Source organism: Pan paniscus, chromosome 6 (assembly GCF_029289425.2).
Source record: "Pan paniscus chromosome 6, NHGRI_mPanPan1-v2.0_pri, whole genome shotgun sequence".
Taxonomy (NCBI): domain Eukaryota; kingdom Metazoa; phylum Chordata; class Mammalia; order Primates; family Hominidae; genus Pan; species Pan paniscus.
Window position 1 is genome coordinate 128,057,878 of NC_073255.2, and position 27,659 is coordinate 128,085,536.

A 27,659-nucleotide genomic window follows, 5' to 3' on the forward strand; every position below is an offset into this window, starting at 1 on the left:
CCAAACCGCTATATGTATAAACATGGAAATATTTACACCACTTTCTGTATAAACATGGAAATATTTACACCAATATCTGTATAAACGTGGATATATCTACACCGCTATCTCTATAAACATGGAAATATCTACACCACTGTCTGTATAAACCTGAAAATATCTTCACCGCTATCTCTATAAACATAGAAATATCTACACCGCTGTCTGTATAAACATGGAAATATCTACAGCAATATCTGTATAAACATGCAAATATCTACACCGCTGTCTCTATAAACATGGAAATATCTACACTGCTATGTGTGTAAACATGGAAATATCTACACCGCTGTCTCTAAAAACATGAAAATATCTACACCGCTGTATCTATAAACATGCAAATATCTACACCGTTGTCTACATAAACTTGGAAATCTCTACACGGCGCTCTCTATAAATGTGGAAATATCTACACCGCTGTCTCTATAAACATGGAAATATCTACACCGCTATCTCTATAAACGTGGAAATATCTACACCGGTGTCTCTGTAAACATGGAAATATATACACCGCTATATGTATAAACTTGGAAATATCTACACCGCTATCTCTATAAATGTGGGCATATCTACACCGCTATCTGTATAAACGTGGAAATATCTACACTGCTATCTCTGTAAACGTGGAAATATCTACTCCAATTTCTGTATAAACATGGAAATATCTACACCGCTATCTCTGTAAATGTGTAAACATTTAAACCGTTTTCTGTGTAAACATGGAAATATTTACACTGCTATCTCTATGAACATGGAAATATTTACAACGCTATCTGTATCAACATGGAAGAATCTCCACTGCTATCTCTATAAACATGGAAATATCTACACCGCTATCTGTATAAACATGGAAATATCTACACTGCTATCTGTATAAACATGGAAATATCTACACTGCTATCTGTATAAACATGGAAATATCTACATCACTATCTGTATAAACATTGGAAATATCTTCACCGCTATCTCTATATACATGGAAATATCTACACCGCTATCTTTATAAACATGGGAATATCTACACCTCTATCTGTATAAACATGGAATTATCTACAACCCTATCTGTGTAAACATGGAAATATCTACACAGCTATCTGTGTAAACATGGAAATCTGTACACCACCATCAGTGTAAAGTTGGAAATATCTACACCGCAATCTGTGCAATTATGGAAATATCTACACCGCTATCTGTATAAACATGGAAATATTTACACCGCTATCTGTATAAACATGGAAATATCTACAGCGCTATCTGCATAAATACGGAAATATCTACACCGCTATCTCTATAAACTTGGAAATGTCTACACCGTTATCTGCATAAACTTGGAAATATCTACTTGGCTATCGCTATAAACATGGAATTATCTACACCGCCATCTGTATAAACACGGAAATACCTTCACAGTCATCTGTATAAACACGGAAATATCTACACCACTATCTGTATAAACATGGAAATATCTACACTGCCATCAGGATAATCATGGAAATATCTACACAGCCGTCTCTATAAACATGGAAATATCTACACCTCCATCTGCATAAACATGGAAATATCTACACCGCTATCTATGAAAAGATGGAAATATCTACACCGCAATCTGTGCAAAGATGGAAATATCTACACGACTATCTGTGTAAACCTGGAAATATCTACACCACAATCTGTGCAAAGATGGAAATAGCTACACCGCTCTCTGTGTAAACATGGAAATATCAACACCGCTATCTGTATATACATGGAATTATCTACACCGCTATCTATATAAACATGGAAATATCTACGCCGTCATCTGTATAAACATGGAAATATCAACACCTACATTTGAATAAACATGGAAATATCTACACCGCTATCTGTATAAATATGGAAATATCTACACCACTATCTCTATAAACATGGAAATATCTCCATCCCTATCTGTATAAAAATGGAAATATCTGTACCGCTATCTGTAAAACCTGGAAATATATACACCACAGTCTGTATAAACATGTATATATCTCCACCGCAATCTGTATAAACATGGAAATATCTCCACCACTATCTCTATAAACATGGAAATGTCTACACCCCTATCTGTGTAAACATGGAAATATCTTCATGGCTATCTCTATAAACATGGAAATATCTACACAGCCATCTCTATAAACATGGAAATATCTACACTGCTATCTGTATAAACATGGAAATAGCCACACCACTGTCTGTGTAAACATGGAAATACCTTCACCGTTATCTGTATAAACAAGGAAATATCTACAGAGCTATCTGTATAAACATTGAAATATCTCCAACGATATCTGTATAAACATGGAAATATCTTCACCGATATCTGTTTAAACATGGAAATATCTACACCGCTATCTACATGAACATGGAAATATCTACACCGCTTTCTGTATAAACATGGAAATATCCCCACCGTTATCTCTATAAACATGGAAATATCTACACCGCTATGTGTATAAACATGGAAATATTTACACGACTATCTGTATAAACATGGAAATATTACCCTGCTATCTGTATAAACGTGGATATATCTACACCACTATCTCTATAAACATGGAAATATCTACACCACTGTCTGTATAAACCGGAAAATATCTACACCACTATCTCTATAAACATAGAAATATCTACATCGCTGTCTGTATAAACATGGAAATATCTACAGCGATATCTGTATAAACATGCAAATATCTACACCGCTGTCTCTATAAACATGGAAATATCTACACTGCTATGTGTATAAATATGGAAATACCTACACCGCTGTCTCTAAAAACATGGAAATATCTACACCGCTGTATCCATAAACATGCAAATATCTACACCGTTGTCTACATAAACTTGGAAATCTCTACACGGCTATCTCTATAAATGTGGAAATATCTACACTGCTATCTGTATAAACATGGAAATAGCCACACCGCTGTCTGGGTAAACATGGAAATACCTTCACCGCTATCCTTATAAACAAGGAAATATTTACACCGCTATCTGTATAAACATGGTAATATCTACACCGCTATCTGTATAAACTTGGAAATATCTACAATGCCATCTGTATAAACATGGAAATATCTCCACCGCTATCTGTATAAACATGAAAATATCTCCAACGATATCTGTATAAACATGGAAAAACCTACACCGCTATCTGTTTAAACATGGAAATATCTACAACGCTATCTGCATAAACATGGAAATATCTACACCGCTTTCTGTATAAACATGGAAACATCCAGACCGCTATCTCTATAAACATGGAAATATCTACACCGATATCTTTATAAACATGGAAATATCTACATCGCTATCTGTATAAACATGGAAATATCTATAACACTATCTATGTAAATATGGAAATATCTACACTGCTATCAGTGTAAACATGAAATATATACTACGCTGTCTGTGTAAAGATGGAAATTTCTACACCGCAATCAGAGCAAATATGGAAATACCTACACCGCTATCTCTGTAAACATGGAAATATCTACAACCCTATCTGTGTAAACATAGAAATATCTATATCACGATATGTATAAACATAGAAATATCTACACCGTTATCTGTATAAACATGGAATTATCTACACAGTCATCTATATAAACATGGAAATATCTACACCACTAACTGTATAAACATGGAAATATCTACAATGCCATCAGTATAAACATGGAAATATCTACACAGCCATCTCTATAAACATGGAAATATCTACACTGCTACCTGTATAAACATGGAAACATCTACACCGCTATCTGTATAAACATGGAAATATCTACAACGCTATATGTGGAAACATGGAAATATCTACACTGCTATCTGTGAAAACATGGAAATATCTATACCGCTATCTGTGTAAATATGGAAATATCTACACCGCAACCTGTGCGAAGATGGAAATATCTACACCGCTATCTCTTTAAACATGTAAATATCTACACCGCCATCTGTATAAACTTGGAAATATCTACACAGTCATCTGTATATACATGGAAAATCTACACCACCAACTCTATAAACATTGACATATCTAAACTGCCATCTTTATACACAGGGAAATATCTACACAGCCATCTCCATAAATATGGAACTATCTACACAGCCATCTCTGTAAACATGGAAATATCTACACCACTATCTGTATAAACATGGAAATATCTACACTGCCATGTGTTTAAAGTTGGAAATAACTACACCGCGAGCTGTATAAACTTGGAAATATCTATACCGCTTTCTATATAAACATGGAAATACCAACACCAATATCTGTATAAACATGGAAATATCTACACCGCTATCTGTATAAACATGGAAATAACTACACGACTATCTCTATAAACATGGAATTATGTACACTGGTATCTCTATAAACATAGAAATATCTACATCGCCATCTCTATAAACATGGAATTATCTACACAGCCATCTGCATAAATATGGAAATATCTACACCGCCATCTGTATAAACATGGAAATATCTAAATCCCCATCGGTATAAACATAGAAATATCTATACTGCCATCTGTAGAAAGTTGGATCAATCTACACCGCGATCTGTATAGACATGAAAATATCTAAACATGTACCTGTATAAATATGGAAATATCTACACAACCATCTGTATAAATATGGAAATAACAATACTGCTATCTCTATAAACATGGAAATGTCTACACCGCTATCTGTATAAACATGTAATTATCTACATGGCTATCTCTTTACACATGGAAACATCTACACCGGCATCAGTATAAACATGGAAATACGTACACAGTCATCTGTATAAACATGGAAATATCTACAGCACTATCGGTATAAACATGGAAATATCTACACGGCCATCTGTATAAACATGGAAATATCAACACAGCCATCACTATAAACATGGAAATATCTATATCGCTATCTGTATAAACATGGAAATATCTATATCGCTATCTGAATAAACATGGAAATAGCCACACCGCTATCTGTATAAACATGCAAATAACAACACGTCCATCTGTGTATACTTGGAAATATCTACACTGCCATCTGTATAAACATGGAATTACCTACACGTCCATCTGTATATATATGGAAATATCTGTACTGTCATCTCTATACTCATGGAAATAACTACACAGACATCTGTATAAACATGGAAATGTCTACACAGCTATCTCTTTAAACTTGGAAATACCTACACCGCTATCTCTATAAACATGGAAATATCTAGTCCGCTATCTGTATAAACTTGGAAATATCTACACCACCATCTGTATAAACATCGAAATATCTCCACAGCTATCTGTATAAACATGGAAATATCTACAACGCTATCTGTACAAACATAGAAATATCTACATCGCTAACTGTATAAACATGGAAATATCTACACCGCTATCTTTATAAACATGGAAATAACTACACCGCTATTTGTGTAAACATGGAAATATTTTCAAAAATATGTGTGTAAAGGTGGAAATATCTACTCAGCTATCTGTGTAAACATGGAAATATGTACACCGCTATCCATGTAAAGATGGAAATATCTACAACGCAATCTGTTCAATTATAGAAATATCTACACCTCCATCTGTATAAACATGGAAATATCTGCACTGCCATCTGTATACACATGGAAATTACTACACAGCCATCTGTATAAACATGGAAATATCTACACCGCCATCTGTATAAACATGGAAATATCTCCACCGCAATCTGTATGAACATGGAAATATCTTCACCGCTATCTCTATGAGGTTGGAAATATCTACACCGCTATCTGTATGAACATGGAAATATCTACACTGCTATCTGTATAAACATTGAAATATCTACAGCGCTATCTCTATAAACATGGAAATATCTACACCGCTATATGTAAAAACATGGAAACATCTACACCGCTATCTGTAGAAAAATGGAAACATCTACACCGCTAACTGTATAAACATGGAAACATCTACACCGCTATCTGTATAAACATGGAAATATCTACACCGCTATCTGTAAAAACATGCAAATAACTACAATACTATCTGGGTAAACATGTAAATATCTGCACCTCAATCTGTGCAAAGATGGAAATACCTACACCTCTCACTGAGCAAAGATGGAAATATATACACTGCTATCTGTGTAAACATGGTAATACCTACACCGCTATCTCTATAAACGTGGAAATATTTCCACCGCTATCTGTATAAACATGGAAACATCTACACCGCAATCTGTATAAACATGGAATATCTACACCGCTATCTGTATGAACATGGAAATATCTAGATCGCTATCTGTGTAAACGTGGAAATTTCTACCGTGCTATCTGTGTAAACATGGAAATATCTACACCGCTATCTGTGTAAAGAAGGAAATATCTACACCGCAATCTTTGCAAAGATGGAAATATCTACTCCGCTATCGCTGTAAACATGGAAATACCTACACCACTCTCTGTATAAACATGGAAATATCTACACCGCTATCTGTATAAACATGGAAATAACTACACCGCTATCTGTATAAGCATGGAAATGTCTACACCGCCATCTGTATAAACATGGAAATATCTACATCACTATCTGTATAAATATGGAAATATCTACACCGCTATCTGTTTATACATGGTAATATCTACACAGCTATCTGTATAAATATGGAAATATGTATACACTTGGAAATATCTACACCGCCATTTGTATAAACATGGAAATATCTACACCGCGAGCTGTATAAACATGGAAATATCTACTCTGCTACCTGTATAAACATGGAAGTATCTACACCGCCATCTGTATATACATGGAAATATCTACACCGCCATCTGTATAAACACGGAAATGTCTACACCTCTATCTGCATAAATACAGAAATATCTACACCGCTATCTCTATCAACATGGAAATATCTACACCTCTATCTGTATAAACATGGAAATATCTACACCGCCATCTGTATAAAGATGGAAATATCTACACCGCAAGCTGTATAAACATGGAAATATCTACACTACTATCTGTATAAACATGGAAATATCTACACAGCCATCTGTATAAACATGGGTATATCCACACCACTATCTCTATAAACATTGAAATAGCTTCAAAGCTATCTCTATAAACATGGAAATACCTACACCGCTATCATTATAAACATGGAAATCTCTAAACTGCCGTCTGTAAAAACATGTAAATATCTACACAGTCATCTGTATAAACATGGGAATATCTTCACCGCCATCTGTATAAACACGGAAATGTCTACACCCTATCTGCATAAATATGGAAATATCTACACCACCATCTATATAAACATGGAAATATCTACACAGCCATCTGTATAAACATGGATATATCTACATTGCTCTCTATATTATCATGCAAACACCACCACCGCTATCTTTATGAACGTGGAAAGTCTGCACCGCTATGTGTATAAACAGGGAAATACCTACACTGCTATCTTTATAAACATGGAAATATCTACACCACCATCTGCATGAACATGGAAATATCTACACCGTAATCAGTATAAAGATGGAAACATCTACAGTGCCATCTGTATAAAGATGGGAACATCTACACTGCCATCTGTGGAAACATGGAAATATCAACACCGCTATCACTATAAACATGGAAATATCTACACCCCTATGTCTTTAAATATGGAAATATCTACAGTGCCATCTCTATAAACATGGAAATATACACACCGCCATCTGTATAAACCTGGAAATATCTACACAGATATCTGTATAAACATGGAAATATCTACAAAGGCATCTGTATAAAGATGGAAATATCTACACTGTTAGCTGCATAAACATGGAAATACCTACACCGCTATCTGTATAAACATGGAAATATCTACACCGCTATCTGTATAAACATGGAAATACCTACACCGCTCTCTGTATAAACATGGATATACCTACACCGTGATCTGTATAAACAAGGTAATATCTACACCGCCATCTCTATAAACATGGAAATATCTACAATGCCATCTCTATACAAATGGAAATATCTACACCGCTATCTCAATAAACATGAAAATATCTACACCGCCATCTCCATAAACACGGAAATAGCTACACCGCTATCTGTATAAAGAGGAAAATATGTACACGGCCATCTGTATAAAGATGTAAATATCTACACCGCGAGCTGTATAAACATGGAGTTATCTACACCGCTATCTGCATAAATATCTAAATATCTATACCGATATATCTATAAGCATGAAAATGCCTACACCGTAATCTGTATAAACATGGAAATATCTAAATCTCTATCTCTATAAACATGGAAATATCTACAACGCTATCTGAATAAACATGGAAATATCTACACCGCAATCTGAGCAAAGATGGAAATATCTACACCATTATCTGTGTAAACATGGAAGTATCTACACAGCCTTCTCTATAAACATGGAAATATCTTCACCACCATCTGTATACACATGGAAATATCTACAAAGCTATATGTATAAATATGGAGATACCTTAACCGCTATCTCTATAAACATGAAAATATCTACACCGCTATCTTTATAAACATGGAAATATCTACACCACCATCTCTTTAAACATGGAAACATCTACACTGCCATCTGTATACACAAGGAAATATCTACACAGCCATCTGTATAAACATGGAAATATCTACACCGCTATCTGTATAAACATGGAAATATCTACACCACTATCTGCATAAATATGGAAATATCTACACCGCCATCTGTATGAACATGGAAATATCTGCACCGCTATCTCAGTAAACATGGAAATAACTATACAGCTATCTGTATAAACATGGAAATATTTACACCGCCATCTGTATACACATGGAAATATCTACACTGCCATCTTTATAAAGATGGAAATATCTACACCGTGAGCTGTATAAACATGGAAATATCTGCAACGCTATCTGTATAAACACGGAAATACCAACACCACTATCTGTATAAACTTGGAAATATCAACAACGCTATCCATATAAACATGGAAATATGTACACTGCCATCAGTATAAACATGGAAATACCTACACAGTCATCTGTATAAACATGGAAATATCTACACCGCTATCTATATAAACATGGAAATATCTACACGACTATGTGTATAAACATGGGAATAACTACACCGCTATATGTATAAACATGGAAATATCTACACGGCAATCTGTATAAACATGGAAATATACACATCGCTATCTGTGTAAACATGGAAATATCTGCACCGCTATCTCTATAAACTAGGGAATATCTACACCGCCCTTTGTGTAAACATGGGAATAACTACACTGCTATCTGTATAAACATGGAAATATCTACACCGCTATCTGTGTAAACATGGAAATATCTACACCAAAATCTATATAAACATGCAAATATCTACACTGCTATCTCTATAAACATGGAAACATCTAAACCGCTGTCTTTATGAACATGGAAATAACAACAACGCTATCTCTATAAACACGGAAATAACTACCCCACTAAGTTTATAAACATGGAAATATCCACACCGCTATCTCTATAAACACGGAAATAACTTCCCCACTAAGTGTATAAACATGGAAATATGTACACCGCTCTCTGTATAAACATGGAAATATCTACAACGCTATCTTTATAAACATGGAAATATCTACACTGCTCTCTGTATAAACAAGGAAGTATCTACACCACTATCTCTATAAACATGGAAATATCAAGAGTGCTATCTCTATAAACATGGAAATATCTACAATGCTATCTGAATAAACATGGAAATATCTACACCGCAATCTGTGCAAAGACGGAAATATCTACACCACTATCTGTGTAAACATGGAAGTATCTACACCGCCTTCTCTATAAACATGGAAATATCTAGACCACCATCTGTATAAATATGGAAATATCTACAAAGCTATCTGTATAAATATGGAAATACCTAAACTGCTATCTCTATAAACATGGAAATATCTACACCGCTATCTTTATAAACATGGAAATATCTACACCACCATCTCTTTAAACATGGAAACATCTACACTGCCATCTGTATAGACAAGGAAATATATACACAGCCATCTGTATAAACATGGAAATACCTTCACCACTATCTGTATAAACATGGAAATATCTACACCGCTATCTGTATAAACATGGAAATATCTTCAAAACCATCTCTTTAAAAATGGAAATATCTACACAACCATCTGTATACTCAAGGAAATATCTACACAGCCATCTGTATAAACATGGAAATATCTACACCGCTATCTGTATAAACACGGAAATATCTACACCACTATCTGCATAAATATGGAAATATCTACACCGCCATCTGTATGAACATGGAAATATCTGCACCGCTATCTCAGTAAACATGGAAATAACTATACAGCTATCTGTATAAACATGGAAATATTTACACCACCATCTGTATACACATGGAAATATCTACACTGCCATCTGTATAAAGATGGAAATATCTACACCGTGAGCTGTATAAACATGGAAATATCTACAACGCTATCTGTATAAACACGGAAATACCAACACCGCTATCTGTATAAACTTGGAAATATCTACACCGCAATCTGTGCAAAGATGGAAATATCTACACCGCTATCTCTATAAACATGGAAATATCTTCACCGTCACCTGTATAAACATGGAAATATCTACACCGCCATCTGTATAAACATGGAAATATCTACACCGCTATCCCTGTAAACATGGAAATCTCAACACCGCTATCCGTATAAACATGGAAATATCTACACTGCTATCTGTGTAAACATGGAAATATCTACACCGCTATCTGTATAAATATGGAAATAGCTTCAACGATATCTGTATAAACGTGGAAATGTCTACACCGCTATCTGTATAAACATGGAAATAACTAAACCGCTATCTGTATAAATGTAGAAATAGCTACAATGCTATCTGTATAAACGTGGAAAAACCTACACCGCCATCTGCGTAAACATGGAAATATCTACTCCGCCTTCTGTGTACATGTGGAAATGTTTACACCGCCATCTGCATAAACATGGAAATATCTACACTGCCATCAGTATAAACATGGAAATATCTACACCGCTATCTGTATAAACATGGAAATATCTACACCACTTTCTGTATAAATAAGGGAATGTCTACACCGCTATCTCTATAAACATGGAAATATCTACACCGTCATCTGTATAAACATGGAAATATCTACACAGTCATCTATGTAAACATGGAAACATCTACACCACCATCTCTATAAACTTGGAAATATCTACACTGCCGTCTGTATACAAATTGACATATCCACACAGCTATCAGTATAAACATGGAAAAATCTACACTGCTATCTCTACAAAAATGGAAATATCTACACTGCCATCTCTATAAACATGAAAATACCCCGCCAACTCCATAAACATGGAACTATCTAAACCGCCATTTGTGTAAACATGAAAATATATTCAAAGCTAACTGTAAACATGGAAATATCTACACCGCTATCTGTATAAACATGCAAATATCTACACCGCTATCTGTATAAACATGGAAAATCTACATCGCTATCTGTATAAACATGGAAACATCTCCACCGATATCTGTATAAACATTTAAACAACTCCAACGCTATCTGTATAAAAATTGAAAAATTTACTCCGCTATGTGTATAATCATGGAAATATCTACACTGCTATCTGTATAAACATGGAAATGACTGCACCACCATCTCTATAATCTTGGAAATATCTACGCAGTCATCTTCATCATCATGGAAATATCTGCACCGCCATCTATATAAATATGTAAATATCTACACCGTGAGCTGTATAAACATGGATATACCTATACCGCTATCTGTATAAACATGGAAATAACAACACCGCTATCTGTATAAACATGGTAATATCTACACCGATATCAATATAAACATGGAAATATCTACACCGCTATCTCTTTAAATATGGAAATATCTACACTGCTATTTCTATAAACATGGAAATGTCTACACCGCTATCTGTATAAACATGGAAATATCTAAACCGCTATCACTATAAACATGGAAATATCTGCACTGCAATCATTGCAAAGATGGAAATATCTACACTGCTATCTGTGTAAACATGGAAATATCTACACCGCTATCACTACAAACATGTAAATAGCCCCACCAGTATCTGTATAAACAGGGAAATATCTCCACCGCCATCTCTATAAACACGGAATTACCTACACCGCCTTCTGTATAAACATGGAAATATCTACACCGCTATCTGTATAAATATGGAAATGTATACACTGCCATCTCTATAATCATGGAAATATCTACACCCCTATCTACATAAATATGGAAATATCTGCACCGCTATCTCTATAAACATGGGAATATGTACTCCACCATGTGCATAAATATGGATATATCTACACAGTCATCTGTATAAACATGGAAATATCTACACCACCATCTCTTTAAACATGGAAATATCTACACTGCAATCTGTATACACATGGAAATATCTACACCGCCATCTTTATAAACATGGAAATATCTACACCGCCATCTCTATGCACATGGAAATACCTCTATGCTCATGGAAATGTCTACACAGCCATCTGTAGAAAGATGGAAATATCTACACAGTAATCTGTATAAACATGGAAATATCTACACCGCTATCTGTATAAACATGGAAATACCTACACAACCATCTCTATACACATGGAAATATCTACACCGCTATCTCTATAAAAATAGAAATATCTACACCGCCATCTCTATAAACGTGGAAATATATTCACCGCCATCTCTATTAACATGAAAATATCGACACCGCCATGTCCATAAACATAGAACTAACAACACCGCCATCTGAATAAACACGGAAATATCTACACCTCTGTCTGCACAAACATGGAAATATCTACACAGCCATCTCTATAAAGACGGAAATATCTACACCGCGAGCTATATAAACATGGAAATATCTACACTGCTCTCTGTGAAAACATGGAAATGCCAACACCGCTATCTGAATAAACATGGAAGTATCTACACTGCTATCTGTATAAACATGGAAATATCTACACCCCTAGCTCTATAATCATGGAAATACCTACACCGCCATCTCTATACACATTTAAATATCTACACCGACATCTCTATAAACAAGGAAATACCTACTACGCCATCTCTATACACATGGAAATATCTACACCGCTATCTCTATAAACATAGAAATATCTACACCGCCATCTCTATAAACTTGGAAATATTTTCACCGCCATCTGCATGAACATGCAAATATCTTCACTGCTATCTGTTTAAACATGGAAATATCTACACCGCGATCTGTATATACATGGAAATATCTACACCGCTACCAGTATAAACAGGCAAATATCTACACCGTTATCTGTATAAACATGGAAATATCTACACTGCTATCTCAATAAACATGGAAATATCTAAACCGCCATCTGTATAAACATGGAAATAACTGCATAGTCATCTGTATAAACATGGAAATATCTACACAGCCATCTGTATAAACATGGAAATATCTACACCACTATCTGTATTAACATGGAAATAGCCACACCGCTATCTGTATAGACATGGAAATATCTACACTGCCATCTGCATAAACATGGAAATATCTACACCGCCATCTGTATAAACATGGAAATATCTCCACCGCTATCTCTATAAACATGGAAATATCTCCACCGCTATCTGTATAAAATTGGAAATATTTACACCGCTATCTCTGTAAACGTAAAAATATCTACACCGCTATCTCTATAAATGTGGAAATATCTACACCGCTATCAGTATAAACGTGGAAATGTCAACACCGCTATCTCTATAAACATGGAAACATCTACACCGATCTCTCTGTCAACATGGAAATATCTACAACGCTATAAGTATTAACGTGGAAATATCTACACCGCTATCTGTATAAACACGGAAATATCTCCACTGCTATCTCTATAAACGTGGAAATATCTATACCTCTATATTAATGAGGAAACATCTACACAGCTATCCGTATAAACGTGGAAATATCTACACCACTACCTATATAAGCCTGAAAATATATACACCGCTAACTGTATAAATGTGGAAATGCCTACACCGCTTTCTGTGTAAACGTGGAGCTGTCTACACCACTATCTCTGTAAACATGTAAACATTTACACTGCTATCTGTATAAACATGGAAATATGTACCCAGCCATCTCTATAAACATGAAAATATCTACAACGCTCTCTCTTTAAACATGGAAATATCTACACCGCAATCTGTATAAACTTGGAAATATCTACACAGCTATCTGTATAAACATGGAAATATCTACACCGCTGACCTTATAAACATGGAAATATCTACACCGCTATCTGTTTAAACATGGAAATTTCCACAACGCTATCTCTATAAACATGGAAATAACTACACCGCTATCTCTAAAACCATGGAAATTTCTACACCGCTATCTGTATAAACATGGAAATATCGACACGGCTATCTCTATAAACTTGTCAATATCTAAACCGACATCTGTATAAATATGGAAATATCTACACCACCATCTGTATAAACATGACAATATCTATGTCGCTATCTGTGTAAAGATGAAAATATCTACACCGTAATCAGTGCAAAGATGGAAATATCTACACCGCTCTCTGTGTAAACATGGTAATGTCTACACCGCTATCTGTATAAACATGGAAATATCTACACCGCTATCTGTATAAACATGGAAATATCAACACTGATATCTGTATAACCACGGAAATATCTACACCGCCATCAGAATAAACATGGAAGTAGCTATACCGCCATTTGCATAAATATGGAAATATCTACATCGCCATCTGTATAAACATGGAAATATCTACACCACCATCGGTATAAACATGGAAATATCTACGCCGCCATCGGTATAAACATAGAAATACCTATACTGCCATCTGTAGAAAGATGGAAATATCTACACCGCAATCTGTATAAACATGCAAATATCTAAACCTCTACCTGTATAAACATGTAAATATCTACACCGCTATCTGTATAAATATGGAAATATCAACACTGCTATCTCTATAAACATGGAAATGACTACACCGCTATCTGTGTAAACATGGAAATATCTACATGGCCATCTGTATAAACATGGAAAAATCCACACAGCCATCTCTGTGATTATGGAAATATCTACACCGCTATCGGTATAAACATGGAAATAGCCACAACGCTATCTGTATAAACTTGGAAATATCTACACCACCATCTATAAAAACATGGAAATATCTGCAAAGACATCTGTATAAACATGAATATATCTACACCTCCATATGTATAAACATGGAAATATCTACACTGTCATCTGCATACTCATGGAAATATCTACAAACTCATCTGTAGAAACATGGAATTGTCCACACCGCTATCTCTATAAACAAGGAAATACCTACACCGCAATCTGTATAAACATGGAAATATCTACACCACTATCTGTATAAACATGGAAATATCTACTACACCATCTGTATTAACATGGAAATATCTACATCGCTTTCTGTATAAACATGGAAATATCTACACCGCTATCTGTATAAACATGGAAATATCTACAACGCTATCTGTATAAACATGAAAATATCTACACCGTTATCTCTTTAAACATGGAAATATCTACACCGCTATCTGTATAAACATGGAAATAACTACATCGCTATCTGTAGAAACATGGAAATATCTCCACCGCTATCTTTATAAACATGGAAATATCTTCAACACTATCAGTGTAAAGATGGAAATATCTTCACAGCTATTTGTGTAAACATGGAAATATGTACACCGTTATCCATGTAAAGATGGAAATAACTACATCGCAATCTGGGCAATTATGGAAATATCTACACCGCTATCTCTGCAAACATGGAAATATCTACACAGCTATCTGTATAAACATGGAAATGTCTACACCGCTATCTGTATAAACATAGAAATATCTACACTGCGATCTGTATAAACATGGAAATACCTACACAGCTATCTGTATAAACATGGAAATATCTACACCGCTATCTGTATGAACATGGAAATATCTACTCCGCCATCTGTATAAACATGGAAATAACTACACCGCCATCAGTATGAACATGGAAATATCTACTCCGCCATCTGTATAAACATGGAAATATCTACACCGCCATCAGTATAAACATGGAAATAAATTCACCGCCATGGGTATAAACATAGAAATACCTATACTGCCATCTGTAGAAAGCTGGAACTATCTACACCGCTATCTGTATAAACATGGAAATATCTACACCTCTACCTGTATAAACGTGGAAATAACTACACTGCTATCTGTATATATATGGAAATATCAACACTGCTATCTCTTTAAACATGGAAATGACTACACCGCTATCTGTATAAACATGGAAATATCTACATGGCTATCTCTTTACACATGGAAACCTCTTCACCGCCATCTGTATAAACATGGAAATACATACACAGTCATCTGCATAAACATGGAAATATCTACAGCAATATTGGTATACACATGGAAATATCTACACGGCCATCTGTATAAACATGAAAATATCTACACAGCCATCTCTATGATCATGGAAATATCTACACCGCTATGTGTATAAACATGGAAATAGCCACAACGCTATGTGTATGAACTTGGAAATATCTACACCGCCATTTTTAAAAGCATGGAAATATCTACACAGACATCTGTATAAACATGAAAATATCTACACCTCCATATGTATAAACATGGAAATATCTACACTGTCATCTGCATACTCATGGATATATCTACACAGCCATCTGTAGAAACATGGAAATGTCCACACCGCTATCTCTATAAACATGGAAATACCTACACCGCTATCTGTATAAACATGGAAATATCTACGCCGCTATCTGCATAAACTTGGAAATATCTACACCGCGATCTGTATTAACATGGAAATATCTCCATCGCTATCTGTATAAACATGGAAATATCTACACCGCTATCTGTATAAACACGGAAATATCTACACCGCTATCTGTATAAACATGGAAATATCTACACCGTTATGTGTATAAACATGGAAATATCTACACCGCTATCTGTATAAACATGGAAATAACTACATCGCTATATGTAGAAACATGGAAATATCTCCACTGCTATCTTTATAAACATGGAAATATTTTCAACACTATCTGTGTAAAGATGGAAATATCTTCACAGCTATCTGTGTAAACATGGAAATATGTACACCGTTATCCGTGTAAAGATGGAAATATCTACATCGCAATCTGGGCAATTATGGAAATATCTACACCGCTATCTCTGAAAACATGGAAATAACTACACAGCTATCTGTATAAACATGGAAATATCTACACCGCTATCTGTATAAACATGGAAATATCTGCACTGCTATCTGTATAAACATGGAAATATCTACACCGCTATCTGTATAAACATGGAAATATCTACACCTCTACCTGTATAAACATGGAAATATCTACATCGCTATCAGTATAAATATGGAAATATCAACACTGCTATCTCTATAAACATGGAAATGACTACACCGCTATCTGTATAAACTTGGAAATATCTACATGGCTATCTCTTTACACATGGAAACGTCTACACCGCCAACTGTACAAACATGGAAATACGTACAAAGTCATCTGTATAAAAATGGAAATATCTACAGCAATATTGTTATAAACATGGAAATATCTACATGGCCATCTGTATAAACATGGAAAAATCCACACAGCCATCTCTGTGATTATGGAAATATCTACACCGCTATCGGTATAAACATGGAAATAGCCACAACGCTATCTGTATAAACTTGGAAATATCTACACCACCATCTATAAAAACATGGAAATATCTGCACAGACATCTGTATAAACATGAATATATCTACACCTCCATATGTATAAACATGGAAATATCTACACTGTCATCTGCATACTCATGGAAATACCTACAAAGCCATCTGTAGAAACATGGAATTGTCCACACCGCTATCTCTATAAACATGGAAATAACTACACCGCAATCTGTATAAACATGGAAATATCTACACCGCTATCTGTATAAACATGGAAATATCTACTACGCCATCTGTATTAACATGGAAATATCTCCATCGCTATCTGTATAAACATGGAAATAACTACACCGCTATCTGTATAAACATGGAAATATCTACACCGCTATCTGTATAAACATGAAAATATCTACACCGTTATCTCTTTAAACATGGAAATATCTACACCGCTATCTGTATAAACATGGAAATTACTACATCGCTATCTGTAGAAACATGGAAATATCTCCACCGCTATCTTTATAAACATGGAAATATCTTCAACACTGTCAGTGTAAAGATGGAAATATCTTCACAGGTATCTGCGTAAACATGGAAATATGTACACCGTTATCCATATAAAGATGGAAATAACTACATCGCAATCTGGGCAATTATGGAAATATCTACACCGCTATCTCTGCAAACATGGAAATATCTACACAGCTCTCTGTATAAACATGGAAATGTCTACACCGCTATCTGTACAAACATGGAAATATCTACACTGCGATCTGTATAAACATGGAAATACCTACACAGCTATCTGTATAAACATGGAAATATCTACACCGCTATCTGTATGAACATGGGAATATCTACACCGCCATCTGTATAAACATGGAAATATCTACACCGCCATCAGTATAAACATGGAAATATCTTCACTGCCATGGGTATAAACATAGAAATATCTATACAGCCATCTGTAGAAAGCTGGAACTATCTACACCGCAATCTGTATAAACATGGAAATATCTACACCTCTACCTGTATAAACGTGGAAACTACTACACCGCTGTCTGTATAAATATGGAAATATCAACACTGCTATCACTTTAAACATGGAAATGACTACACCGCTATCTGTATAAACATGGAAATATCTACATGGCTATCTCTATACACATGGAAACCTCTACACCGCCATCTGTATAAACATGGAAATACATACACAGTCATCTGCATAAACATGGAAATATCTACAGCAATATTGGTATACACATGGAAATATCTACACGGCCATCTGTATAAACATGGAAATATCTACACAGCCATCTCTATGATCATGGAAATATCTACACCGCTATCTGTATAAACATGGAAATAGCCACAACGCTATGTGTATGAACTTGGAAATATCTACACCGCCAGTTTTAAAAGCATGGAAATATCTACACAGACATCTGTATAAACATGAAAATATCTACACCTCCATATGTATAAACATGGAAATATCTACACTGTCATCTGCATACTCATGGATGTATCTACACAGCCATCTGTAGAAACATGGAAATGTCCACACCGCTATCTCTATACACATGGAAATACCTACACCGCTATCTGTATAAACATGGAAATATCTACGCCGCTATCTGCATAAACTTGGAAATATCTACACCGCGATCTGTATTAACATGGAAATATCTCCATCGCTATCTGTATAAACATGGAAATACCTACACCGCTATCTGTATAAACACGGAAACATCTACACCGCTATCTGTATAAACATGGAAATATCTACACCGTTATGTGTATAAACATGGAAATATCTACACCGCTATCTGTATAAACATGGAAATAACTACATCGCTATATGTAGAAACATGGAAATACCTCCACTGCTATCTTTATAAACATGGAAATATCTTCAACACTATCTGTGTAAAGATGGAAATATCTTCACAGCTATCTGTGTAAACATGGAAATATGTACACTGTTATCCGTGTAAAGATGGAAATATCTACATCGCAATCTGGGCAATTATGGAAATATCTACATCGCTATCTCTGAAAACATGGAAATAACTACACAGCTATCTGTATAAACATGGAAATATCTACACCGCTATCTGTATAAACATGGAAATATCTGCACTGCGATCTGTATAAACATGGAAATATCTACACCGCTATCTGTATAAACATGGAAATATGTACACCGCCATCTGTATAAACATGGAAATATCTACACCGCTATCTGTATAAACATGGAAATATCTACACCGCCATCAGTATAAACATGGAAATATCTTCACCGCCATGGGTATAAACATAGAAATATCTATACTGACATCTGTAGAAAGATGAAACTATCTACACCGCAATCTGTATAAACATGGAAATATCTACACCTCTACCTGTATAAACGTGGAAATATCTACACCGCTATCCGTATAAATATGGAAATATCAACACTGTTATCTCTATAAACATGGAAATGACTACACCGCTATCTGTATAAACATGGAAATATGTACATGGCTATCTCTTTACACAAGGAAACATCTACACCGACATCTGTATAAACATGGAAATACGTCCACAGTCATCTGTATAAACATGGAACTATCTACAGCAATATTGGTATAAACATGGAACTGTCTACACGGCCATCTGTATAAACATGGAAATATCTACACAGCCATCTCTATGATCATGGAAATAACTACACCGCTATCTGTATAAATATGGAAATAGCCCCACCGCTATCTGTATAAACTTGGAAATATCTACACCGCCATCTATAAAAACATTGAAATATCTACACAGACATCTGTATAAACATGAAAATATCTACACCTCCCTGTGTATAAACATGGAAATATCTACACTGTCATCTGCATACTCATAGAAATATCTACACAGCCATCTGTATAAACATGGAAGTGTCCACAACACTATCTCTATAAACATGGAAATACCTACAAAGCTCTCTGTATAAACATGGAAATATCTACGTCGCACTCTGTATAAACTTGAATATAACTACACCGCCATCTGTATTAACATGGAAATATGTACACAGCTATCTGTGTAAACATGAAATATTTACAATGCTATCTGTGTAAAGATGGAAATATTTACACTGCAATGAGAGCAAATATGGAAATATCTACACCGCTATCCCTGTAATCTTGGAAATATCTACACAGCCATCTGTGTAAACATGGAAATATCTACACCGCTATCTCTATAAACATGGAAATACCTACACTTCTATCTGTATAAACATGGAAATATCTACACCGTTATCTGTATAAACGTGGAAATATCTACACGGCTATCTGTATAAACCTGGAAATAACTACACCGCTATCGGTATAAACAAGGAAATAACTACACCGCAATCTGTATAAACGTGGAAATATCTACATCACTATCTGTATAAATATGGAAATATCTACACCGTTCTCTCTATAAACATGGAAATACCTTCACAGCCATCTGAAAAAACATGCAAATATCTACACAGTCATCTGTATAAACATGGAAATAACTACACCACCATCTCTATAAACATGGAAATATCTATACTGCCATCTGCATACAGATGGAAATATCTACACAGCCATCAGTATAAACATGCAAAAAGCTCCACCGCTGTCTCTATAAACATGGAAATAGCTACAACGCTATCTGAATAAACATGAAAATATCTACACCGCAATCTCTATAAACTTGGAAATATCTACACCGCCATCTGTATAAACATGGAAATATCTACACCACTACCAGTATAAACATGGAATTATCTACATTGCCATCTGTATTAACACAGAAATATCTACACCGCGAGCTGTATAAACATGGAAATGTCTACACCGCTAACTGTATAAACATGGAAATACCAACACCACTATCTGTATAAACATGGAAATATCTACACCGCTATCTGTATAAACATGGAAATATGTACACCAATATCTCTATAAACATGGCAATAGCTACTCCGCCATTTCTATCAACATGGAAATATATACACCGCTATCTCTATAAACATAGAAATATCTACACTGATATCTGTATAAATATGGAAATAACTACAGTGCAATCTGTACAAACATGGAAATATCTACACCGCGAGCTGTATAAATATGGAAATATCTACAGCACGATCTGCATAAACATTTAAATATCTACATCGCTATCTTTATAATCATAGAAATATCTACACCGCTAACTGTATATACATGGAAATATGTACACCGCAATCTGTATAAATATGGAATTATCTATAACAATATCTGTTTAAACATGGAAATATCTACACAGCTATCTGTGTAAACATGGAAATATGTACAACGCTATCTGTGTAAAGATGGAAATATCTACACCACTATCTGTATAAACATGGAAATATCTACACCGCAGTCTCTGTAAACATGGAAATATGTACACCACTATCTGTATAAACATGGAAATATCTACACCGCTATCTGTATAAACATGGAAATATCTACACCACGATCTGCATAAACATTTTAATATCTACACCGCTATCTGTATAAATATGGAAATATCCCCACCGCTATCTATATAAACATGTTAATCTATACACCGCTATCTGTATAAACAGGGAAATATCTACACCGCCATCAGTATAAACATGGAAAAATCTACATCACTATCTGTATAAACATGGAAATAGCCACACCGCAATCTATATAAACATGGAAATACCTACACCGCTATCTGTATAAACATGGAAAAATCTACAACACCATCTGCATAAACATGGAAATACCTACAGAATCATCTGAATAAACATGAAAATATCCACACCACTATCTGTATAAACATGGAAATACCTACACGGCCATCAGTATAAACATGGAAATATCTAAACAGCCATCTCTGTAAACATGGAAATATCTACATTGCTATCAGCATAAACATGGAAATACCCAAACCGCTATCTGTATAAACTTGGAAATACCTACACCAGTATCTGAAGAAACATAGAAATATCTACACCACTATGTGTATAAACATGGAAATACCTACACCGCTATCTGTATAAACTTGGAAATATCTACACGGCCATCTGTATAAACATGGAAATATCTACACCGCGATGTGCATGAACGTGCAAAAATCTACACCGCTATCACTATAAACATGGAAATATCTACACCACCATCTGTATAAACATGGAAATATCTACACCACTATTTGTATAAACATGGAAATATTTACACCGCTATCTCTATAAAATTGTAATATCTACACCACCATCTGTATAAACATGGAAATATCTACACCGCCATCCTAATAAACATGGAAATTTCTACACAGTCATCTGTAAAAACATGGAAATATCTAAACTGCCATCTGTATAAACATGGAAATATCTACACAGCCATCTGTATAAACATGGAAATATCTACACAGACATAAGAAAAAACATGGAAATATCTACACTGCTATCTCTATACACATGGAAATATCTACACCGCTATCTGTATAAACATGGAAATAACAACACCGCTATCTGTATAAACATGGAAATATCTACACCACTATCTGTATAATCATGGAAATGTCTACACCGATATCTGTATAAACATGGAAATAACTACATGGCTATCTCTATTAACATGGAAAGATATACACCGCCATCTGTATAAACATGGAAATACCTATATCACTATCTGTTTAAACAGGGAAATATCTACACTGCCTTATGTATAAACATGGAAATATCTACACAGCCATCTGTATAAACATGGAAATATCTACAACACTATCTGTATTAACATGGAAATAGCCACACCGCTATCTGTATAAAAATGGAAATATCAACACCGCCATCTGTAAAACCATGGAAATATCTACACAGTCATCTGCATAAACATGGAAATATCTACACCTCCATCTGTATAAAGATGGAAATATGTACAACGCCAGCTGCATGAACATGGAATTATCTACACCAACATCTGTATAAACATGGAAATACCTACACTGCCATCTGAATAAACATGGAAATTTCTACACAGTCATCTGTATAAACATGGAAATATCTACACTGCCATCTGTATAAAGATGGAAATATGTACGGCGGCAGCTGTATGAACATGGAAATATCTACACAATGCTGTGTATAACGATGGAAATATTGACACCGCTATCAGTATAAACAGGGAAATATCTACACCGCCATCAGTATAAACATGGAAATATCTACACCGCTATTTGTATAAACATGGAAATATTTACACCGCTATCTCTATAAAATGGAAATATCTACACCACCATCTGTATAAACATGGAAATATCTACACCGCCGTCTGAATAAACATGGAAATTTCTACACAGTCATCTGTATAAACATGGAAATATCTACACTGCCATGTGTATAAACATGGAAATATCGACACAGCCATCTGTATAAACATGGAAATATCTACACAGACATAAGAAAAAACATGGAAATATCTACACTGCTATCTCTATACACATGGAAATATCTACACCGCTATCTGTATAAACATGGAAATAGCAACACCGCTATCTGTATAAACATGGAAATATCTACACCGTTATCTGTATAAACATGGAAATATCTACACCGCTATCTGTATAAACATGGAAATGTCTACACCGTTATCTGTATAAACATGGAAATAACTACAAGGCTATCTCTATTAACATGTAAAGATCTACACCGCCATCTGTATAAACATGGAAATACCTACACAGTCATCTGTATAAACATGGAAATATCTACACCACTATCTGTATAAACATGGAAATATCTACACTGCCTTCTGTATAAACATGGAAATATCTACACAGCCATCTGTATAGACATGGAAATATCTACAACACTATCTGTATTAACATGGAAATAGCCACACCGCTATCTGTATAAACATGGAAATAACTACACCGCCATCTGTAAAAACATGGAAATATCTACACAGTCATTTGCAAAAACATGGAAATATCTACACCTCCATCTGTATACACATGGAAATATCTACACTGCCATCTGTATACACATGGAAATATCTACACAGCCATCTGTATAAACATGGAATTATCTACACCGCTATCTCTATAAACATGGAAATATCTTCACCGCTATCTGTATAAACATGGAAATACCTACACCGCTACCTGTATAAACATGGAAATATCTACACCGCTATCTGTATAAACTTGGAAATGACTACACCGCCATGTGTATAAACATGGAAATATCTCCACAGCTATCTGTATAAACATTGAAATATCTCCACTGCTATCTGTATAAACATGGAAATATCTACACCGCCATCTGTATAAACATGGAAATATCTACATCACTCTCTGTATAAACATGGAAATAGCCACACCGCTATCTGTATAAACATGGAAATAACTACACCGCTCTCTGTATAAACATGGAAATACCTACACCGCCATCTGCATAAACATGGAAATAACTACAGAGTCACGTGAATAAAAATGGAAATTTCTACACCACTATCTGTATAAACATGGAAATACCTACACGACCATCAGTATAAACATGGAAATATCTAAACAGCCATCTCTATAAACATGGAAATATCTACACTGCTATTAGTATAAACATGGAAATAGGCAAACCGATATCTGTATAAACATGGAAATACCTAAACCAGTATCTGTAGAAACATAGAAATATCTTCACCACTATCTGTAGAATCATGGAAATATCTACATCGCTATCTCTATAAACATGGAAATATCTCCACTGATATCTCTATAAACATGGAAATATCTACACCGCTATCTGTATAAATATGGAAATATCTACACCACGATCTGCATAAACATTGAAATATCTACACTGCTATCTGTATACACATGGAAATATCTACTCCGCTATCTGTATAAACATGGAAATATCTATAACACTATCTGTGTAAACATGGAAATATCTACACAGCTATCTGTGTAAACAAGGAAATATGTATACCGCTATCTGTGTAAACATGGAAATATGTACACCGCTATCTGTATAAACATGGAAATATCTACACCGCTATCTGTATAAACATGGAAATATCTACACCGCGATCTGCATAAACATTTAAATATCTACACCGCTATCTGTATAAACATGGAAATATCTACACCGCTATCTGTATATACATGGAAATGTCTACACTGCTATCTGTATAAATATGGATATATCGACACTGCTATCACTATAAACATGGAAATGTCTATAACGCTATCTGTATAAACATGAAAATAGCTACATGGCTATCTCTATAAACATCGAAATATCTACAACGCCATCAGTATAAACATGGAAATGCCGACATAGTCATCTGTATAAACATGGAAATATTTACATCACTATCTGTATAAACATGCAAATATCTACACGGCCATCTGTATAAACATGGAAATATTTACACAGCCATCTCTATAAACATGGAAATACCTACACCGCTATCTGTATAAACATGGATATGTCTGCACTGCTATCTGTATAAGCATGGAAACATCTACACCGATATCTGTATAAACATGGAAATATGTACACCGCTATCTGTATAAACATGGAAATAACTACAACGCTATCTGTGTAAACATGGAAATATCTACACAGCTATCTGTGTGAATATGGAAATATCTACAAAGCTATCTCTATAAACATGGAAATACCTACACAGCAATCTGTAAACATGGAAATAACTAACCCGCAATCCCTATAAACATGGAAATATCTACACCACAATCTTTATAAACATGGAAATATCTACACCGCCATCTCTATAAACATGAAAATATCTACACCACAATCTCCATAAACATTGAACTATCTACACTGCCATCTGTGTAAACATGGAAATATCTACAACTTTATCTGTTTAAACATGGAAATGTCCACACCGATATCTGTATAAACATGGAAATAACTACATGGCTATCTCTATAAACATGGAAAGATCTACACCGCCATCTGTATAAACATGGAATTACCTACACAGTCATCTGTATAAACATGGAAATACCTACAATGCTATCTGTATAAAGATGGAAATATCTACACTGCCTTCTGTATAAACATGGAAATATCTACACAGCCATCTGTATAAACATGGAAATATCTACACCACTATCTGTATTAACATGGAAGTAGCCACACCGCTATCTGTATAAACATGGAAATATCTACACCGCCATCTCTAAAAACATGGAAATATCTACACAGTCATCGGCATCAACATGGAAATATCTACAGCTCCATCTGTATACACATGGAAATATCTACACTGCCATCTGTATACACATGGAAATATCTACACAGCCATCTGTATAAACATGGAATTATCTACCCCGCTATCTCTATGAAAATGGAAATACCTTCACCACTATCTGTATAAACTTGGGAATATCTACACCGCTATCTGTATAAACATGGAAATATCTACACCGCATTCTCTGTAAACATGGAAATATGTACAGCCCTATCTGTATAAACATAGAAATATCTACACCGCTATCTGTATAAATATGGAAATATCTACACAACGATCTGCGTAAACATTTAAATATCTACACCGCTATCTGTATAAACATGGAAATATCTCCGCAGCTATCTGAATAAACATGGAAATCTATACACCGCTATCTGTATAAACATGGAAATATCTACACCGCCATCTGAATAAACATGGA